The following is an 18,664-nucleotide window of genomic DNA, read 5'->3' as shown; positions in this document are numbered from 1 at the left end:
GGGTTGACTTCCAAAGTGTATATGAGTGATCCGCATCCTAAACAGATGACTACTAGATGACAAAGATAGCAAACCGCTACCAGATATAGGAGGTAGGTGACACCTCAAAGCTCACTGATTGGCCTACCGCTGATCACACTCAGTCGGATGCTATCGTCACACCATCGCCATGATCTTTGTCAGTTCAAGTTGAACCAGACAACTCTGTCATATCAATTAGGCTGTTCACGCCGGAGGACTTAGAGGAGCGTGACTCATAGATGTGGGGCCAACTAGCCATTGTTGTAGCCAGGCAGTAATAGTAGAACGGTGGGAACAGCAGCAGCAATGAAACCTGGACGAGGCTGGTAATCCATCTTGGGTCTATTTGCCCTGTCCGTCAGGGTGCTGCTGTGAGCCAAGTATACAGCTAGCAGAGCAGCTTCCTCTCTCCATATTGACTGGCAGCTGGGCTGGGCACCCACAGTCATGATGACTGTAGGACCTGGAAGAGCTGGTAGATCTACCACCAGGGCTGTAGATCTGCAGAGGAGAAGAGGATCAAGTTGCATCATTGACTCATTCTTCATCTCAGGGCTCCAGAGGCTTTATTTACCCAGGCTACAATGTTGCAATCCTACTATTTTGAAGTAACTCAGAGGGGTCTAAGGTTCTGGGTCTATAATTTCCTGTGTATGTACTGAGGAGGAACAGACTGTAGTGGTGTCTCCACGGGCCGTCTGAGGGAAACTCATACATCTTTTGGTGTGTCAAAATGGAATGAAGAAATTTAGATTTTGGGGGGTAATGGGGGCCTTGGGTAGCGGGGTGGGGGGTGGGCTGGGGTGGGGGTGTTATTGCAGTGTGTAGATAGATGTGCAGATTGACAGTAGTGCTAGCTGCTTAAGATCATCATCTCATTGTGTATTATTACTGCATATGATCTAGTCTTAAAAATGACTCAAGTTCTGAAAAAAAACGAAGTGAAAAGATTTAGAAACAGCTAACACCTGTTTAAAGTGTATCGTGTAACGCCATCATCGACTTTTCTGTGTTTCACGTACACTTGCTCCACAACAGTCGCGATGGATAACATAATCACATTTGCTCTCAGAGCCTATATGGCTGTTTGAATCTTAACTAGATAAACAAAACTCAATCTAACTGTAGCACAGACGCACTCTGTCTTGAGGTAGCTGGATCACGTTGTCGGTAGTGTCCCCATGGCTGCTGCTGTTGGACAAGCCTCCAGATTGTACTGTGATACAATAGGGGTCTATACAGAGAAAAGAGCCATTCCATTATGGTCGTTTCTATTTGTGGATGAAGCACCGGAGTTACACAGGCTGTAAACACTGTGCTGGATGGGAAGAGTGATGCATTCCCATTGTAGTCCCGGCAATGTCCCATTGTACCCAAACTGAAATCCGTACTGAATTTTCAATTCGATGGTAATTCAGACCAATAATCTTCCATCTCCTACATGGGCCAAAACCAAAGCACAAAGACGCCCTTAACCCAAGTATCAACTGAGTTACTGTAATTGTGTTTTGAAAAGTGGCCTTTAATGGGATTCCCTTGCAACTGGCACATGTCTGTGTGTGTGTTTATGTGTGTGTGTGTGTGTGTTCAGTGGCTTATGTATCCTGTATTGTTTTGAAGCTAAATGGCCTTTCTGTTACGGCTAATTTTGTATGAGGTTATCAAAGAGAATTATCGTATCAGAGTAATTATGTCGGTGTGTGCATCTGAGCATATGCATTGTTGTGACATATTTATTGTATCATAATGTTATCAGTTTGTATTAAGAATTATAACCATGTTTATAGATACATTACTTACATTGTCCATTTAATAACATATATCAGGTAATTGTAAACCCCTGTAATTTTCTAGTTACAATAGTTGTACTGTAGTTTTAAGTGTATCTATATTATTGTTAGAAATGATATTACTAAAGGTGGTACTACAAGGATCTTGAAATTATTCATGCCAGTTGCTATTGTCATAGTAAGTGTCAGATGCAGTCTAAGAAAGTTTGTTTTTCTCAAGCGTGGTGTTTCAGGTGTCACCTTGTGACTGTATTGCTGCCAGGAAGAGACCACAGCCAGAGAAATCAGTCTTCCATGTGAGGAGCCAATAGGGGAGAGCTTTATGCAAATGAGCGTTGCCAGAGAGCTCACAGGTGTACCACGGGGATATTCTTCAGAGATCCCCTGGAGCTTCGGAGGAACAAGAAAGTAAAAATCGGAGTTGTACAGAAAAATACAGAACAGTGAAACACATTTAAAATTGATGAAGGCCACGGATGTTTTCAGCACTCTGGAATTGGTTGATGTGCTCGAGCTTCCTTTGGCAGCAGCACATGATGCGGCAGATTACTCAGCACACGAGAAGGCCGACTGTACTACTGTACAGAGTGGCACAGTTTCAGAGAAGCTATTTTGCACGGGTTCGTCAGACGTCTTCTCAGTGTTTTATAGGGTCACACCAGTCTGCTCTCCAAAATCAGAAACTCAAACTGTTGTTCTCTCACACAGAAAAAACTAAAAAACCTTATATTATCATTTTGAAATGCCTTCATATTTACAATTCCTCGCTACTGTATGTTTAGGTTCTGTGACAGCAATTAACAAAAATGTTACAAAAAAAGCCACAAGCTTGCAAGCTCCAATTCTAAATGCAACACAGTAATACCCGAATGCTGCGTCACAAAAACATTAAAAAGCAAGACAATGGATCACCTAATGTCCCCTCTCTGATTCCCACTGACTGAAGGAAGGAACGGCCTCAATTGTGCATTTAGACATGCATAAAGACTAAGATGTTCTATCTAATGCGCCTCAGAGGGTCCACATTAGCTGGACATCTCTGGGCTGTTCCATTAAAAATACCATCAAAGTTAGATAGTGCTGGGGAAAGTTACAGCATATTAGAGTATCTCTCCAATCAACCCCAATGCAAACAGCTGAGCCATTTTCTGGACACGAATCAAAAAAGAGTAGGCTCAGTGTCATTCATTATTAGCTAAATATCAAACCATGATGAGTGTCCCTGCATTTTCAAGTTCACTTAAGGGACGTACTCCATTGAGTATCATTGAGTGATATACAGTGCAATGTATGATATACAACCTCTATGACAGCCTATTAATACAGTTTGTCATGGCTTGCATTGCTGCAATCCAAAAGATGTGTTTTTGCAATTGGGTATGAGATGGATTTTTTGTGCACTGAAAATAGCAAACCTTTGGGTCGAGTTTAAGCACAAAATCATTTGAACTGACTGGATCACCATATCTACATTTCTCCAGGATATCTCCACTTCATTGGCCTAAGGAAAACCTCTGAGGTAGCCGGGCCAGTATCAGACTTGCTCCACCAACTACTCTCAGCGACACAGGCTGCTGTTTATTCAGTAGATTCGACTCCCTCCTCCTGCTGTTTACCTGCATATGTGACGACTCTGCTGTTGTTGTTTTACCCCGTGAACAATGTGTAGTGTAATCCTGCAATATCTTAGAGGTGAAACCAAGGACAGGATCATATTTAGAGGGAGTTTTGATATATTCTATCCCAGTTCATTTTAGTCTAATCTATTCATATTTTGTTCTTTCTTTTGTACCCTGCGTTATGGCACATTTAGGTGGCACTCTGCTGAATTCATAGACCATGTACCAAATAAATAGCAAACCATAAATTCATGCATGTATTGCCTTCCACTGTACCATAGCAGGTTATTAATTGGAAATGAGGAAAATGGTTCCCTTGCATTTCTTAACACTACCTGGAAATATATTCTGAGTAGTATAAATGTTGTGGTGGTGTTGTGGAATGGAAGCGCTAGTGTTCTTTTCTGGAATTGCGTGAAGTTTTTTAATTTGGCCAGAACAAGATTCATATTCAGAGATATACTTGACACATAAGCCTATGCCATCAATGTGGCTTGTTCAAAAAACTCTGTCTTCTGGAACACATTTGGGTACCTCATTCACGGAGGATACACAGAGATTATTTGTTTTGATTTTTCAGTTAAAAAGATATTGATTGAGAAGAAAGGATCTTGGATAAATCCCCAACTGTTTAGCATAGAAGATCCATTCTGTCTGAAGAAACAGGAGTAATTGTTTTGGACATGCTGTGGTGAACCAGTTATGCCTCAAAACCATGGGCATTACATCCACAGAGCTATGATTGACAACATCCATTAGTTCTGTTTTAGTAGAAAGCTGCATATTTGGATAAATGAGTTACATGGAGTGCATTGGTCAAAAATGCATATGTCGAGCATGATATCAGTTATTCTACCTTTTAGTAGGTCAGAGATGGCAGAAGGACAGAGATCATCTCAGTGACTCTAGCCAGCAGCCACAAACCAGTAACCTGAACATGTATTTTACATGCCATCCATTCCCTTTGTCACATATTTAGGAATCAAATGAATTGGTGATGATGTAGAATAGTGACTTTATGAAAAAGACCCACAAATATAAGGCAGCCCCATCTGCTGTTTTGCAGTGATGTGACTTCATCCTTTGTTAGGTCTGCCTCCTCTGGCAGAATAAACATGGTTCCCTCACTATGTCACTTCACATCAGGGTCCTTCGAGAGCTTCTGCCAGAGCCTACCTGAACAGGCCTCGTGTCCCTCTGAGAGTCCTGGTCCAGCCCTGACTCCCTGCTGATCACATCCAAGCAGCCTGACAAGGACAAGCCAGGGGAAAGGAAACAAAGAAAAGGGGGGAAAGGGGGAAGGAAACAGGCAAGTCAGTCACACACAGGTCAGGAGACGTTGGTCCTTTGTCCTTGGGTTACATGAATGCAAGTTAACCCCTTAGTGACGGGGTTAGGCTGGACGTACAGTACGGAGCCGAGCGCTGTGCTCCCATCTGGGTGCTCGGAGATCGTGGAGAGAGAGAGAGAGACAAAGGGCGAGAGAGGATGATCGTGGGAGTGGAGGGGAGGGAGTGAAGAGACACTAGAAAGAGAGACAGAGAGGCTGAAAGAAGACAGGGAAAGATAGATACGTTTTTTTCCCAGCAGAAACGACTGGGCAGAGACCACAAGAGGTACATGAGCAGTTTGCTTAATCACCAGCATTTTGGTAAAGGACCTCCCCATCTGCATTACTCTCTGTGCAAACACATTAGCAGAATAAATGAGTTGAGACAGAGCATTTTTAGAGGAGAGCAGGCTAGTCTCTCATTCTGAGGGTAATCATTAGCTTTTGCCACATTAGCTCCTGCTTTAGTCTCCCTTTACCATCTCTTTAAGATGAAAATGAGTTGGTTTGGAGACCAAGTGTCTTGTCTTTTTTGGGGGTATTAGTGCTATACTTAGTGACCTTCTACATGATGTGGTTTCTACGGCTCTATTGACTGTGTGCCGCGTTACTCAGTTGGAATGGAGAATGCCTTGGGACATATCAGCGACCCCCCCCCCCCCCCCCCCCCCCCGATGCAGGATCTCTGTGTTGACTTCCAGGAGCTTCGTCATAATCGGTAGACAAGGCACGACTGTTACTGTGGCTCCTGGATCGGGAGATTTTCTAGTATCTCCCGAACCTTCCTCTAGTACTGGGAGAAAGGCCAGCGAGCAGGCTTGGAAGTCATCAAAAGCACATAAAAGAGACAGTTCCACAGGATTACCGAGGAGATGGGTTTCGATGTGATAAAAGCCTCATAGTTTAGGGATGGAGAGAGTGATAATCTTCACAGTAATTAAAAGAATGTGACAGAATGTGAAACAGTGCAAGTTCCACGGTATTATGTACCCATTAAACATGTGTGCCCAGGATCTCCATGCTGCAGCAGCTGTATGTACTAGAAACCCTCCTTACTGTGATTCAGCCCCCATCTGTTCCTAGATGGAGCATCTTGTATGAGCTGGGTTATGATGTCCGGATGTGGTCCATTAGCCCTGATGCCGGCCTCAACCTGAAATAACAGAGTCCTTCTCTAGTCCCCTCCTCCTTCTCCTCCGGGCCGACGGTAAAGATGGTCAGGAGTGGGAGGGAAAACTGAGTCAGCCAGAATCCCCTCAGCTCCCTCGCTCCCTCGCTCCCCCGCTCCACCCTTCCACATCCTTCCTCTGACAGACTAATGAGGCTGTAATTAACACCTGGACACTGACAAACCTGATAAACGGTAAAAAAAAGAGATTGCTTTGGGAAAATAGGGGCTTGTTTTCCTCTCCGCTGACTAACACCTGCACATTAAGAGCTCTGCTTGTGTGAAAAAGAAAGAAAAAGAATGACAGAAATAATTTTAAGAGAAGATGGGGATGACAGCTGGATAAAAATACGATATATTCAGAAAGGAGATATTTCCCCGTCTCCTAATTCTCCCAGTCTCACGGCTTTGTGTCAGAGACATAAACTAGAGGACAGGAATACTTTCAGCACAGGCACAGATATTTTGAGAAAGCGTTAAGAGTTGTTCATCCCCGGCACAAGTAGAACAAAGTCCTGAATGCTGCATGGGACCCTACCCTGACTTCTCCCCAGTAACTTTCCTCAGTCTTTGTATTTTTTCTGCATTAGGGCATCTATCTACATGTATATCCATAATTGGTCAGATTATTATAATACGAGTATGGGAGAGAGGGCCTCCTGTCTTCTGTTTCAGGGCATCGGGAACCACTAATTGCCCTGTGTGTCCTTTAGCAAATGTCTTCAATGTTGAAGCTGTCTACCGCTTGATCTTGTCTTTTGAAATTTGCACATCTGCGACAAGTGTGCTCATCAGTGCTCTGATTGTTCGGTGAAGAACCGTCTCTCCTCAACGAGTTCAAAGGAATCAGGGAGAAATATCAAAATAAGGAGATGTATAAAACATGGGGGACTGGGTTTGGGATTCATATGGGCTTTCCAAAGGCTAACCTGGAACATGCTGATGAAGAGGGGGATATCGAACGGAAACAGAATCCTCCCTTCAATCTGCCGTCTTGGGTGGCTTTTTGCAAGGCTTGAATGAATGTACTTCAAGGGCTCAATGAGGTGTCCAATCAGAAGACATTGATCAGACCTTCACTTTCTGATTGGCACCTTGCCCTTCCTGTGTGCTGATGGACAATAGCCATATCGTGGGTGTCCAGGTCTTTGCGGCCTTGCCATTGTCCACCAAGGCTTTTCACATACCCTGCTTGTGAAGTCCTGAAACTTGAAAGCTGCCTGTCATATAGGCCCCTTGGTGGGAGAGAATCGGTCAACACTTAGGGTGACCCTCCTGAATGAGCCTTGATCTGGCCGCTCTGCCCCCTCGCTCTGCCCCCTGAACTGGCCGCTATGCCCCCTGAACTGGCCGCTCTGCCCCCTGAACTGGCCGCTCTGCCCCCTGAACTGGCCGCCCTGCCCCCTGAACTGGCCGCTCTGGCCCCAGGGTCAGAAGGGTCCTGCGGTAGGGTCTGGATGTTCCTCAGGGTAGACGCCACGCCACCCCTCACTGGTCGACCTGTCTTTGCTCATCGACTCGTTCCAAGTTTCTCCGTCTTTTGAGTAGGAAAGGGAGAGTTTTGCTTTTCTGCCTTCAGGGCCTCAGATGGAGAGACGTGGGGAAACTGTTCCATCATCCTCGATCTTCTTTACTTCCACGATGTGTAGCTGCTGCCAGCTGAAGCCTGAATGTGATTGTTGTGGACAGGCTCACCTACCATAGGACAGGCCCTGGAGGATGTGTGGATGCAGTAGGTTTCTGAGTAGTGAGACAAGCCCTCAGGTCACAGTATCATTAGTGTCTGCAATGTTATGAATTTCACTGATTTACATAGCGGACATAAACAGGATACCGCTGGCAAAAGAGCTTAGCCCGCAGGTTGTTTTCCATGACCAGCATCAGAAATTAGGTTAGTCATACTTCTTGGGATTCTCATAGTGACATGCTTCTCTAAATGGACTTCCCACAACATTCCTAAACTTTCCATTGAATCAAAATCATCTAATGAGGGTAAAAGATGCCGACAGTGGGACTCCTCAGTGGACAGAAGAGCGGTGGAGAGCCGCGAGGCTGGAATGATATCATCAGCAAATTGTCTGTCCTTGATGCTTCTCATTACGGCACACTACAGGCCCGTCTTTGCATCTTTCTCTCTGTCACCCTCTTTTTTGCTGGCTCGCTTCCTACTTGGCCACAGATTTGCTCTCTGAAGATCCCACTTAAGTTCGTCCAGTCAGTGAACCATTGATCCCTGGCGGTTATGGCGTTAGCCAATGACTTTTGCTTCCCTGGAGAGAAGGGCTGGGCTACGGCAGGGGGGGGGGGGGGGAGAAGGGGTAAGGAGCCAAGAAAGGCTTAGTGAGAAGCACTTGATGTCCTTGGTAAAACATGGATGAGTCCCATGGGACTGATCTTTGACCTCGGTTCAACCTTCTGTGGTTGAAAATGTATATAGATTACATGTCTCCACCACAACATGCATGTCAGTGTAGGAAAGAGAACGAGAATAGATTGTCATGTTTTCTCTGTAGTGTGTGTGTGTGTGGCTAATCATCGTCAGTTGTTTTGTTGCCCCTCCTTGTGTGTCGGATCGTGCTGGCAGAGATATCGCCATTATTATAAGCTTTTGCCTTTGTGCCTTTGTAAATAGGTAGGGTGAGAATGGCGACGAGTGATTTGGCTGTCGTGAGTACAGGAGCGCACTGAGAGGGATAGACTGGTGGTGGGGGACCTTCACTCTGGTGCTGCTTCCATCTCCTTTGTGTCTCCAGCAGATCTTCCAGGCGTCAGTTCCCAGGAGACCACATGACACATCACAGCGGAGGAGGAACACGAACGCGCTTCTGTGATTAGAGACGGGCAAATTCAGTTATCCAGGCTCACCAGCTCCTCCCCTTGTCTGCTCTCTCTCCTTCTCAATCCCCGTTTTATATCTCCTCTTGCTTTCTTATCTCTTTCTCTCACTCTCTCTCTAATTTCTCCTGTATCTCGTTCTACCTTTATCTATCTCTCTCTCTCTTTCACACTCTCTCTCTCTCTCTCTTTCTCTCTGTCTCTCTCTCTCTCTCTTTCTCTTTCACACTCTCTCTCTCTCTCTCTGATATATAAATTTCATTGAATTAATTAAATACTTTGCTGTCATCGTACATAAAGCAACTTTAATGAGCAACACCTACACCTTTTTCTGCTGGCTGGCTTATATAACAGACTTATGTAACATAATTAAAAGTTGCTATTTTCGAACCTTGCAATAAATATATTTACTTTTCTGTTGCCAACTGTGAGTCTCAATTCAGACGTCTTATAAGCCTCTTTTATTGCATGACTATCAGCATGGTGAGGAATGTGTTTTTAGTTTACATCACAGAAACACCCCCTTCTTTTATAAATTGGGAGTGAGGCCTTATCAAGGGAAGAAACACGTTTTCTTCCGTTTACAAAACCCTTAATTTTGTTCAGTAATTGTGGCTCCTTGTTTTTGTAGTGTTGTGTAGGGATGGAGTGGCACTGTTTACAGTTGGACAGACAGCATTGTGTAACATAAATACAAATTGCAGATGTGTGCCTTCATTGTGTACATACCTGACTGTCTTAGTCCCTGGGGAAGTTTACCCTCAGGGGAGAAACCCTGAGAGCGGCCTGTGGTAGAAATGTTGGTCATATGCATAGATGTATGTGTATGAAATCTATCAGCTTCCCTGATTTGTGACTAGCGCACCCTGCATAATGACTGATCAGCAAAGCTTTGTTTAATCATATGTAATTGTATAGTCTAAATACATTGTATTGAAATAGCCATCTTCGACTATTCAAATCTACACAGTCCAGCTAGAATTTTAATTTGCAGGCCCCTGCTTCAGACAGGGTTCAACAGTGGACACAGCAACCAACACCCGGGCAGTGGTCCAACCCAGAGTCTGGCATGGTTAACTTGGCTTCACCCTGGCCAGTGCACAGTACCAGCACAGCTTAGGGCTGTGTATCTATCGCTCTGCTGTAAATCACCATGCTAAGCTACAAGCACTGCGGTCTAACCTTACCCTCACCTGGCTTATTCCCTCTCTCAAGGTTTTTAACATTTAAACAATATATCACTCCCACTAGGGGCTTTTCCAGGTTTAATTCACGTTCAGCCATTTGGACTCTCTGGATCGTCAAATGTAGGGCTGTAAAAATACTCCTTTCTGCTTACCCACATATCTCAATGCCTACAAAATATGGCATTTTATTTTAATTAAGCTTCTTTATGAAGTCTTCTATTATGAGAAAAAGCTGCTTGTTAAGGCAAAATCTGTAATGTGATCATCAGAGCATAGCATTCACCCTCTGTTTGACCCTCAGTTATGTCTTACAACAACAAGGACACATCTGCATTTCAGCTGGAACAACCCTATGTTTTTTTATACTATATTAGTAATATATTATACTGACATACAGTAATGGGAATACATTGTAGTTCAATTGTTCTAAATGACTGTAACAACCAACCACAAATTTGCTTTGCATCAAAGCATATCGGGTTGAGTCATGTGGTGGGCTTTTCAATTAGCAATCATCTTCGCACATTCCAACTTCCTAGAGTACCAGCCAAAACAAAGAGAGCCAAAGCATAACCTGGTGATCAATTGGCGGCAGCCTTGTATCATCATTTGTTTTGTTTTTCTCTTCAGGTAAAGTATCACACAGGAGAAGCATATCTTTTTTCCAAGCAAGTACGATGGGCTGGAGCCCGTTTGACGGCAGGGGAACGTGGAAGGATGGCCTGGTGAGAAACAGAGAGCTCAGACATCAGTCTGTGGCAGCAGGAGGTCAGCTGATGAGCTGATCTGCATGCAGATTAAATCACTCCTGCTGTTGTTCTGAACTTCCTCCGGTCCCCTCGGCACATGCCTATCTCAAAAAACATTAGTGGAAGCACTTGTAAACTGCTGTATATGTAAGGATAGGCGCACTCTATTTCCAAAATAAAGGTGGTTTAGGGTGCGAGTGAAAAAGAGTATTAACTCAAAGTAGAAAAAAACGCACTCTCAAGCTCGTCTCAACTGCTGTATATAACATCATCAAATATGAAAGGAATCGAAAAAAATATATATAGACATGGTGAAGACAACAATGGACAAACTGGTAAAACAATACATTTTGGGGAAACGAAAAAGGGAGAGAAAAGGAAGTGTTTGAGAGAGCGAGAGGAGAAAGAGAGAGAGAGAGAGAGAGAGAGAGAGAGAGAGAGAGAGAGAGAGAGAGAGAGAGAGAGAGAGAGAGAGAGAGAGAGAGAGAGAGGAGGAAGGCAACTTTAGAGAGAAGAAGGGACAAGTTGAACAAAAAAGAGAATCTCAGCATCCGTTCCATAATTCATCAGCTCATCTCACTGCAGAGTCCAACAGGGGGAGATGTTGCAATGTTTGGCTGTGTTGCACACATACCACACATAAAGTATACACACCAGCTAATACTCTCAGACCAGCCAGGGCAGCAGAGGATGGCAAAAGACTGCAAAGCATGTGAACTCCCAAGGTGGGGGACGAACAAAGCCTCTGTTTCTGCGTCTGCCTTAGTCTCCTCCTCTGCCTGCTCCCCCTCTCCCCCTTCACTGTATGGGATTGGACACAGATATAGCTGTTCAGCCCCTTGAAATGCCTCCTTCTCTGGGACTGCCTGACATTTTGTTGCTTCTTGCTGCCTGGATTCTCCAGGGTATGCCTGAATTGAGGGTTGTACTTTGGTTCTGGCTATGGAGGTCTGAAATTTCCTTTTGAAACTGGATATTTATATGTAAAAAACAACCCACAACGAAACCCTTAGGTTTGAAAAAAATATTTGACAAAAAAAACATTGCATTCAATAATGAACAACAAATGTTGCTTTTTTTTCAGTATCATGAAAAACTAATCATGTCTGGGAGGGGGGTTATTGTGAGGTGATATGAAGTCTTATTTTCTGTTGAATTATTAACACGTGCCCGGTTGCCATGCACCAAGGGAGTCAACTATTACTCATTGGGACTGCAGTGTTAAAGCCTCTCAACATAGAACGATCATGCTGTACATCAACAATGTGGTTGACCAGGGACATACTTTAGTACTACCGACTCTTGCCTTGACCCTGTCTCTGTGCAACATTATTGACATTCTCAAGTTTTTTTTAATTCTAAATTTGGCTCAAATGCGTTACCTCCATTTTGGTGCCCTGTTAGTTATTTGTTAACATAACCCACACTAACCGCACAAACTATGTTTTTTTTTTTTTCATGCTGCAATGGCGAGTAGAAATTGAGGAAAAGCTCAATTGTGTAAGTGAAAGAAAACGATTTTCACAATAACGGTTTCGGACCCTGCCTTTAGCACCAGCGCAGTATAGCGTTTAAGGTCAAAGACTTCAGCCAAAGGGAAAGGGACTATTCTATTCTATTTCTACTCCTGTATTATGTTCCTTTGTGTATATTGGGATACTGTTGGAGTGTGTTCTCAAGCTGTGGGTCTGTTGGGGCTAAGGCTACAGCAGGTTGACCTGTGATTGACAGCAGATCAGATAAGAGGCTGACAGGGAAGGCGAGGGGCATTGCTATCTCCTGGCTCCTTCACCGCCAACTCTGACTCTGCCTGGCTCTGACCGGCCTACTGAGAGGCGCACACTCAACCCTCACTCCCCAGTGGGTGGGGAGAGGTGGAGTAATCCAATATGGCTTTGAATGCTGTCCAGAAAAGACATTAGAAAGTTCTTACCTAAAGCTATTATGCTTTATCGAGACGGTTAGCTTTCCGCCCCAATTGAATAAAAGGAGAGGGTAATTGTTCTCACGTAAGATAAACAGCCACCCTACCTGTCTGCGATGGAAAGTGGTTGAGAGGAAGACTTAGGCTAAGGCGTGGATCAATTATGGGGAGGGGGGGGTATCTAATGTGGAGGGAAAGCTACATCTTCCACAACCAGCCACCCTTTTCAGCCAGACAGAGACATAGTAAATTGGACCTAATGCATATTTGATCAACTCTGACAGAGAAATCACAATCTAATATACACTGCAACCTGCCTGCTTTATTTCTCATTCGACCCAAGTGTGAAAAATGACTGTACATTTCCTGAAATATTACTCAAGCTTCTATGCTATGGTGAAATTGACCTCTACATGCTAGCGAAGGAGCGATGTGTAATCGAAAAAATCCCTTAATGAACAATTTTCCTTTGTGATAGGTCTCTCAGACGTGATGTGGTTTATGGAACGGTTACAGAACCACAGTCATAAAACACTAGAGCGACATCATCTGCAATTTGCTTGTTAAAAAGCATGTTCTCACGCTGAATGGTATAAGGAACTTGGGTCTATGAAGTCTGAATCTGTGGGCCTGCCTCATGCTGAGCTCACGACTGAATTAGACTCTCTAGACCAGAGTGGATTTGCCAAAACAGACAGTTTTGACAGTCAGTCGTGTCTTGCACAACATAACACGGTTTGTCATCAACCTTTTGATGTGAGGCCATTCAGTAGACATTGTGACCGTTTTTTGCTGGCTGTCTTGTCATTAGGGCTGAATACGGTATAGCAACTGCCTTCACGGTGACTCTGGTTTCCCTGCAGGTGACAGGTTTGTTCGTGGAGGTGCCGACTCGGAGCCTTTACCTACGTGTGGCTGTCTTCGCCCCAGCTCTGCAGCCCCACAACAGTGTTGGCCCAGCTGGCAGGCTGTGTGGAGCCCAGGGGATGCTGCCCCTCGACAAGCCTCCTCAAGCTGGATCTCTCGCGGGGGTCTTTGAAGGCCGCTGAGTGTGGGAGCGAAGCCTAACCTTTTCCCCCAGCTCCTGTGCACACGGTGGGAAAGAGCCAGAGCATATTTACCAAGCATGGCACATACACACGTTAGCACCTGCCCCAGTGGAACTGGTGCTGTTTAACACTTGATATTGTTAATTCTCACTGTTAAAAAAATATGGCTCAAGTGTGATATTCTTATGGTCCAGCTGATGGTTAAGACATTGCAAAGGCTTGCTATTGAACTGTCTTTAACACTTGCAATTCATGGGGCCGTTGCTATTGCCTACAGACGATGTATAGGATGCTTTTAAAATGACCAATAATAGTCATATCAATACGTTTCCATGCCATAATCATTCATTCATTGTCATTCAGGCGTTCCAAATCAATATTACATTACTCACATTGCAGCATGTTATAAACAAAGCCCTAACCTTCACATTAGCAAAACAAAACTTTCACTCTTGCACTCCTGCCGCAATTTACCATATAATGTAAATACTTTTGTAAATTTTGTTTATAAAAAAATGTATTAATTTAAGTACATTGGGTGTCATGTGCTTTATTCACCATTCACAACTTTCTTTGTGCTACGGAGAAGTCCTGGCCAGCTGTTCTGATGTCCATTTGAATAACACACTCCATACTGAGGGCCTATGAGGCCTTGGAAGAATATCTAAGCTGAAAGGAGAAATTCCCCGTGATCTACCTTTGGGAAGGGAGATTATACCTGCTTAACATTAAGCAGCCCAAACACTGTATGAGAGCAGCAATGAAATCAGGCCGCTGACGTCTCCCATAATCACAAGTGAGAGGTTAGGAGCAGAGGAACACCCCCATTGCTCACTCACAAAGCATAGGAGAAAGTTGCAAGCTTGGCAGAAACAGACAGGCTGAAGCAATAACATTGGCACAGTCAGAAGCGGATATGAGAGGGTGTACATTGACTTTTATTGTATCAACGTTTACCGGCTCGCGGTCGTATTCTCCAGTGGCTTGACGACAAGTTCTATTTCCGCACTGGTGTACGGTTTCCTTCCTGCTTTGAGGTAAACCATGGCTGACAGATTGAACATGGTCCAGTGACTCTTGGACCACAGACCCATGTACAGGAAGAAGAACTGGGGAGGCTTACTGGTTTATGTGGACATTTCATTATCGAGGCCTTCACTGGATGCACTGGGCCTCCCCCACCCCTCGGTACCTGCCGGGAGAAAATATGGGTTATGGCACACCGCCCCTTATTTGTCCCTCGTCAAACTGAGCAACTAAAGACATTTATCTGCGTTTCAGGTGACAACCATCATTTCCGGATTATACATGTAATGTCATTCACTTGTCAAAGGACGAGTGGGCAATACATCCCAAACTGGAATGGGTGATGTGCAGTACTTGGCGGGTAGAGTGAGTGTCGTATCAGCTGCTGTGGAGGAATCTGTGGCGAGGCAGAGCAGCAGGTGCACACCCTCCAAGGGAACCGTTTACAGCCACGTCCTGATGAAACCACTCTGACAGCATGCGACACACGTTCCAAACCTCCCTTTTTTCTGTTGTTGCTTTATGTGATTGAGTGGCTTGGGGGACATTTGTTTTTATTACGTTCATTTAAATACTGCATTCATTACAATACTATATTCGTTTCTATTTTCTGAAAATTGTGTATTTTCTTTTACACTATTTTACTTTACTAATCTTAGTGTATTCTGTTCTGGCACTGGTAATGACAACATGCATGTTGTGTTGAATGTGTACAGCTGACCTATACAGCCTCTGTAGAATATTTACTGTACACTATTTAAGCTGGAATCGTGTGGGACCTCACACACAGAATCCAAATAGAAATCTTAAATATAATTCTTATATAAAAACTCAAAATTGTGAGCACTCAGTCAGCATAATGTTAACCTGCATATTGATAACTGATCTATACATTAATGATGACTGTAATGGGTAATGGGTTACCCTATAATAGGCTGTTTGGTTGCATGGACAATGAAAATGCTTTTGAAAGCAAGTCTGTTCTATGGAGTTTGACTGAAAAATGATGTCCCTGTCATAACTGCTGACTCTCTGTTTCTCTCAAAGCTCTCTGTTCCTCATGTCATCATCTACCAGGACAAAATGAGTACTTAATGTAAGGTTGAGGTAATGGTCAAAATCCCATCTTTAATCTCCAAAGAAACTGATAAACCATCAAATGGATTTAAAATCTGTCTGTAACTCAAGAGGCAGGCCTACAAGGAATGGTACTTACACAATTCAAATAGAACACTACCGTATATAGTTTGATTTAAATTGTATTATCTAAGTACCTGATTCAGGTCACTGTACTACACTTGTGTGTTGATTTGACCATTTGTTGCAATGGAAACTGATTTGTCTTCGGCAGTGTGGTTGTATCTAAGGGGAAACTTCCTGCCTTGGAGCAGCTAGCATAGCACAAGCACATACAATAACAAGGCAGGCAATATAGGATCATATATCCCCTGGAGGACAGGAATAATTAAAAACTTAAATTGATCTGCAGTATGTCATAATTATACACACCTCATTTGTTTGCAATACTTTTTACACTTATAGTACTTTTTGCAGTACTATTTTCACAAATAAATTTAATTATTACATTTTTTACATTGACAAAAATAAAATCTGCATTCCCTAACCTTACCATCATAGTTGGAAAGGTATAATGTGTTTGAGATGATATATTTTGTGTTATTTGGAAGTGAATACTCTTACTGACCTTATGAAACAATCTGAGTCATACCTACCGGCATAATCGGTATCATGCAATTATTTGCATGCATGTACAATTACACTTGATAAAGATAAAGATGTACTGTGTGTGCATGAAAAATGAATTACTGTAAAGTGTTATCTGATTTGACGACAAGCATTGCCTGAGACTATTTTTTAATTTAGTGATGAAATTCCAATGATTTTCCGGGTCAGTGATCTAGTAAAAGTGTAGTTTCTACATATACACACAGTGTGATGTTTTTGTTATGATTAACCTGAAAGTAGCCACTAAACATCCATGTGGATGTCAGACCGTTGAAACGTAACCTAAAACTCTTCAACATTTTATAAGTTGCGTACTTTAGTGGAAATTACATTGCGGACAGTGCCTGAGGCAATATTGGGAAATTGTGTTCAACCATTTATTGGGACAAAATAATTTTGAAAAATACTTATTTAATCTAAGGGGCTTCCCGGAAATTATATTTTATGCCCCAATAGTTTATGCATAATCTTTCATTTTTTTGAAGTGGTTGTACACCTTTCAGCATCACTAGTTCTGACATTGTTGACAAACAAAAGCACTCAATCTTTCATGAATGCAGGGCTGACAGCTTTGGATAGGACATCCAATTGTATTTTCTCTGAACAAATACTACAAACGAACTGACATGGCTGGCATGCCGACGGTTGAAAGCAAGGACACCATCGATGATCACGTCTGAAGTAACAGCAGATTAATGACACAAAGTTGACAAGGGGAAAAGCAGTGGATTAACATCCATGCAGAGGTCCCCGTGGCTGCAGCTGTCCTCAGAGGACCCGCATTCTGTGAGTCTGCTGGTGTGTAGACGTGTGTTTTAGGGTGGAAAGGTTCTTGATATTGCCTTTGTCATTCAGCATGTTTTCATATTTGGTAAAAGCTTGATACCCACATCTCTCTGAACCTTTGGTCTGAATGACCTTATTATAGAATAAGCATTTGGTTCTTTGTAATTCTTGTATTATTGGGGAAAACGTCATAACATTTAAGCTGTTTGTAGCTCATTTTGATACAGTTCCTTATAACTACACATAAATGTGGGACAAATACCTCCCAGTTCAACGTATAAACAGCAGGGCATTAGAGAGTAAACCAAACCCCAAGGGATAGCAAAGCATACATCACATCCTTCAAAGCATTGTAGACAATCTGTGAAGTTGGGGGCACGTGACACCCTGATGACATCACGAACATGCAAATCGTGTTGTGTGTTTATTTCTCTGGGATTTGCGTTTTTATGTATGAATGTGTCCCAGTTAAGAATTACTTAGATGGTAAACCATGTAAAACACACTTGCCCGTAAATTACCTAAATGTGCAGCATTAATAACAAGTAGACTTGCGAAGATTTCAAGAACACTTGTGAAGATCTTAAGGAAAACATTGAAAACAGTAACTGCGGTGCTAGAAGACAACAAACTTAACTAGGTTTTTGAAAGATTATTTAAGTTTTTTTCTTTATTACTGTCTGATGACAGAGTTTAGACGTAACCCATGCGTGAAACAGCGTTCATTTTTGACATGAACACATTTTCGTTATACCGAAGCCTCCGACGCCGTTCCTGACGAGACCACGGTTTACCAAAGGCGAAAAATCTGGGGGAGCTGTCCTGTGTGCTGAACAGACGTGCTTCATTGTGGGTGCTGTCCGTGGTGCTGACGAGTAGCCTACGCTCTGCCGCATCACTCATTTGAGTAAAAATGGCATTTGCCGCCTATCATGTGCAATAGGCTACAAGCCTGTCAAATAATTAAAACCGGTTAGAGTGCAACTAAATCAGTAGCCTATAAACCCCATAGGACCTTGGCATACATCTTATCTATTATTCTCAATCAGGACATCACACATGACACTAACTTCAGAGTGATTTTATAAAAAAAATCAAATAAACATAAACCTGAAGTTTATGTTTCCTTAACTATGCTTCCGCTTGGTGAAACCACGCATGTGTTGCTCCGTGCTGCAGCAACGTGCATCAGTTCCTCTTTGACCCCAGAGTTAATCTGCATTCAGACTGGGCACCAATGTATTTGTCAATTGCTGGATTTTATATTATTCGGGGGCTTCAGTGCCCATTTAGTTTAATTGGATGATAAAATCTGAAAGTTATTTTTGTCAGTAATAGCGATATTGTGTAATTTTCCTCAGTACCACCGCAGGTCTACATTTTCCAAAGCGAATGCTAACGGGACCCGCTATGCTATGTGCGTATCGTAGGGAG

This window comes from Hypomesus nipponensis, chromosome 5, assembly GCF_054491055.1.
Source record: "Hypomesus nipponensis isolate SF chromosome 5, ASM5449105v1, whole genome shotgun sequence".
Lineage (NCBI taxonomy): Eukaryota > Metazoa > Chordata > Actinopteri > Osmeriformes > Osmeridae > Hypomesus > Hypomesus nipponensis.
This window is presented reverse-complemented; position numbering follows the sequence as displayed.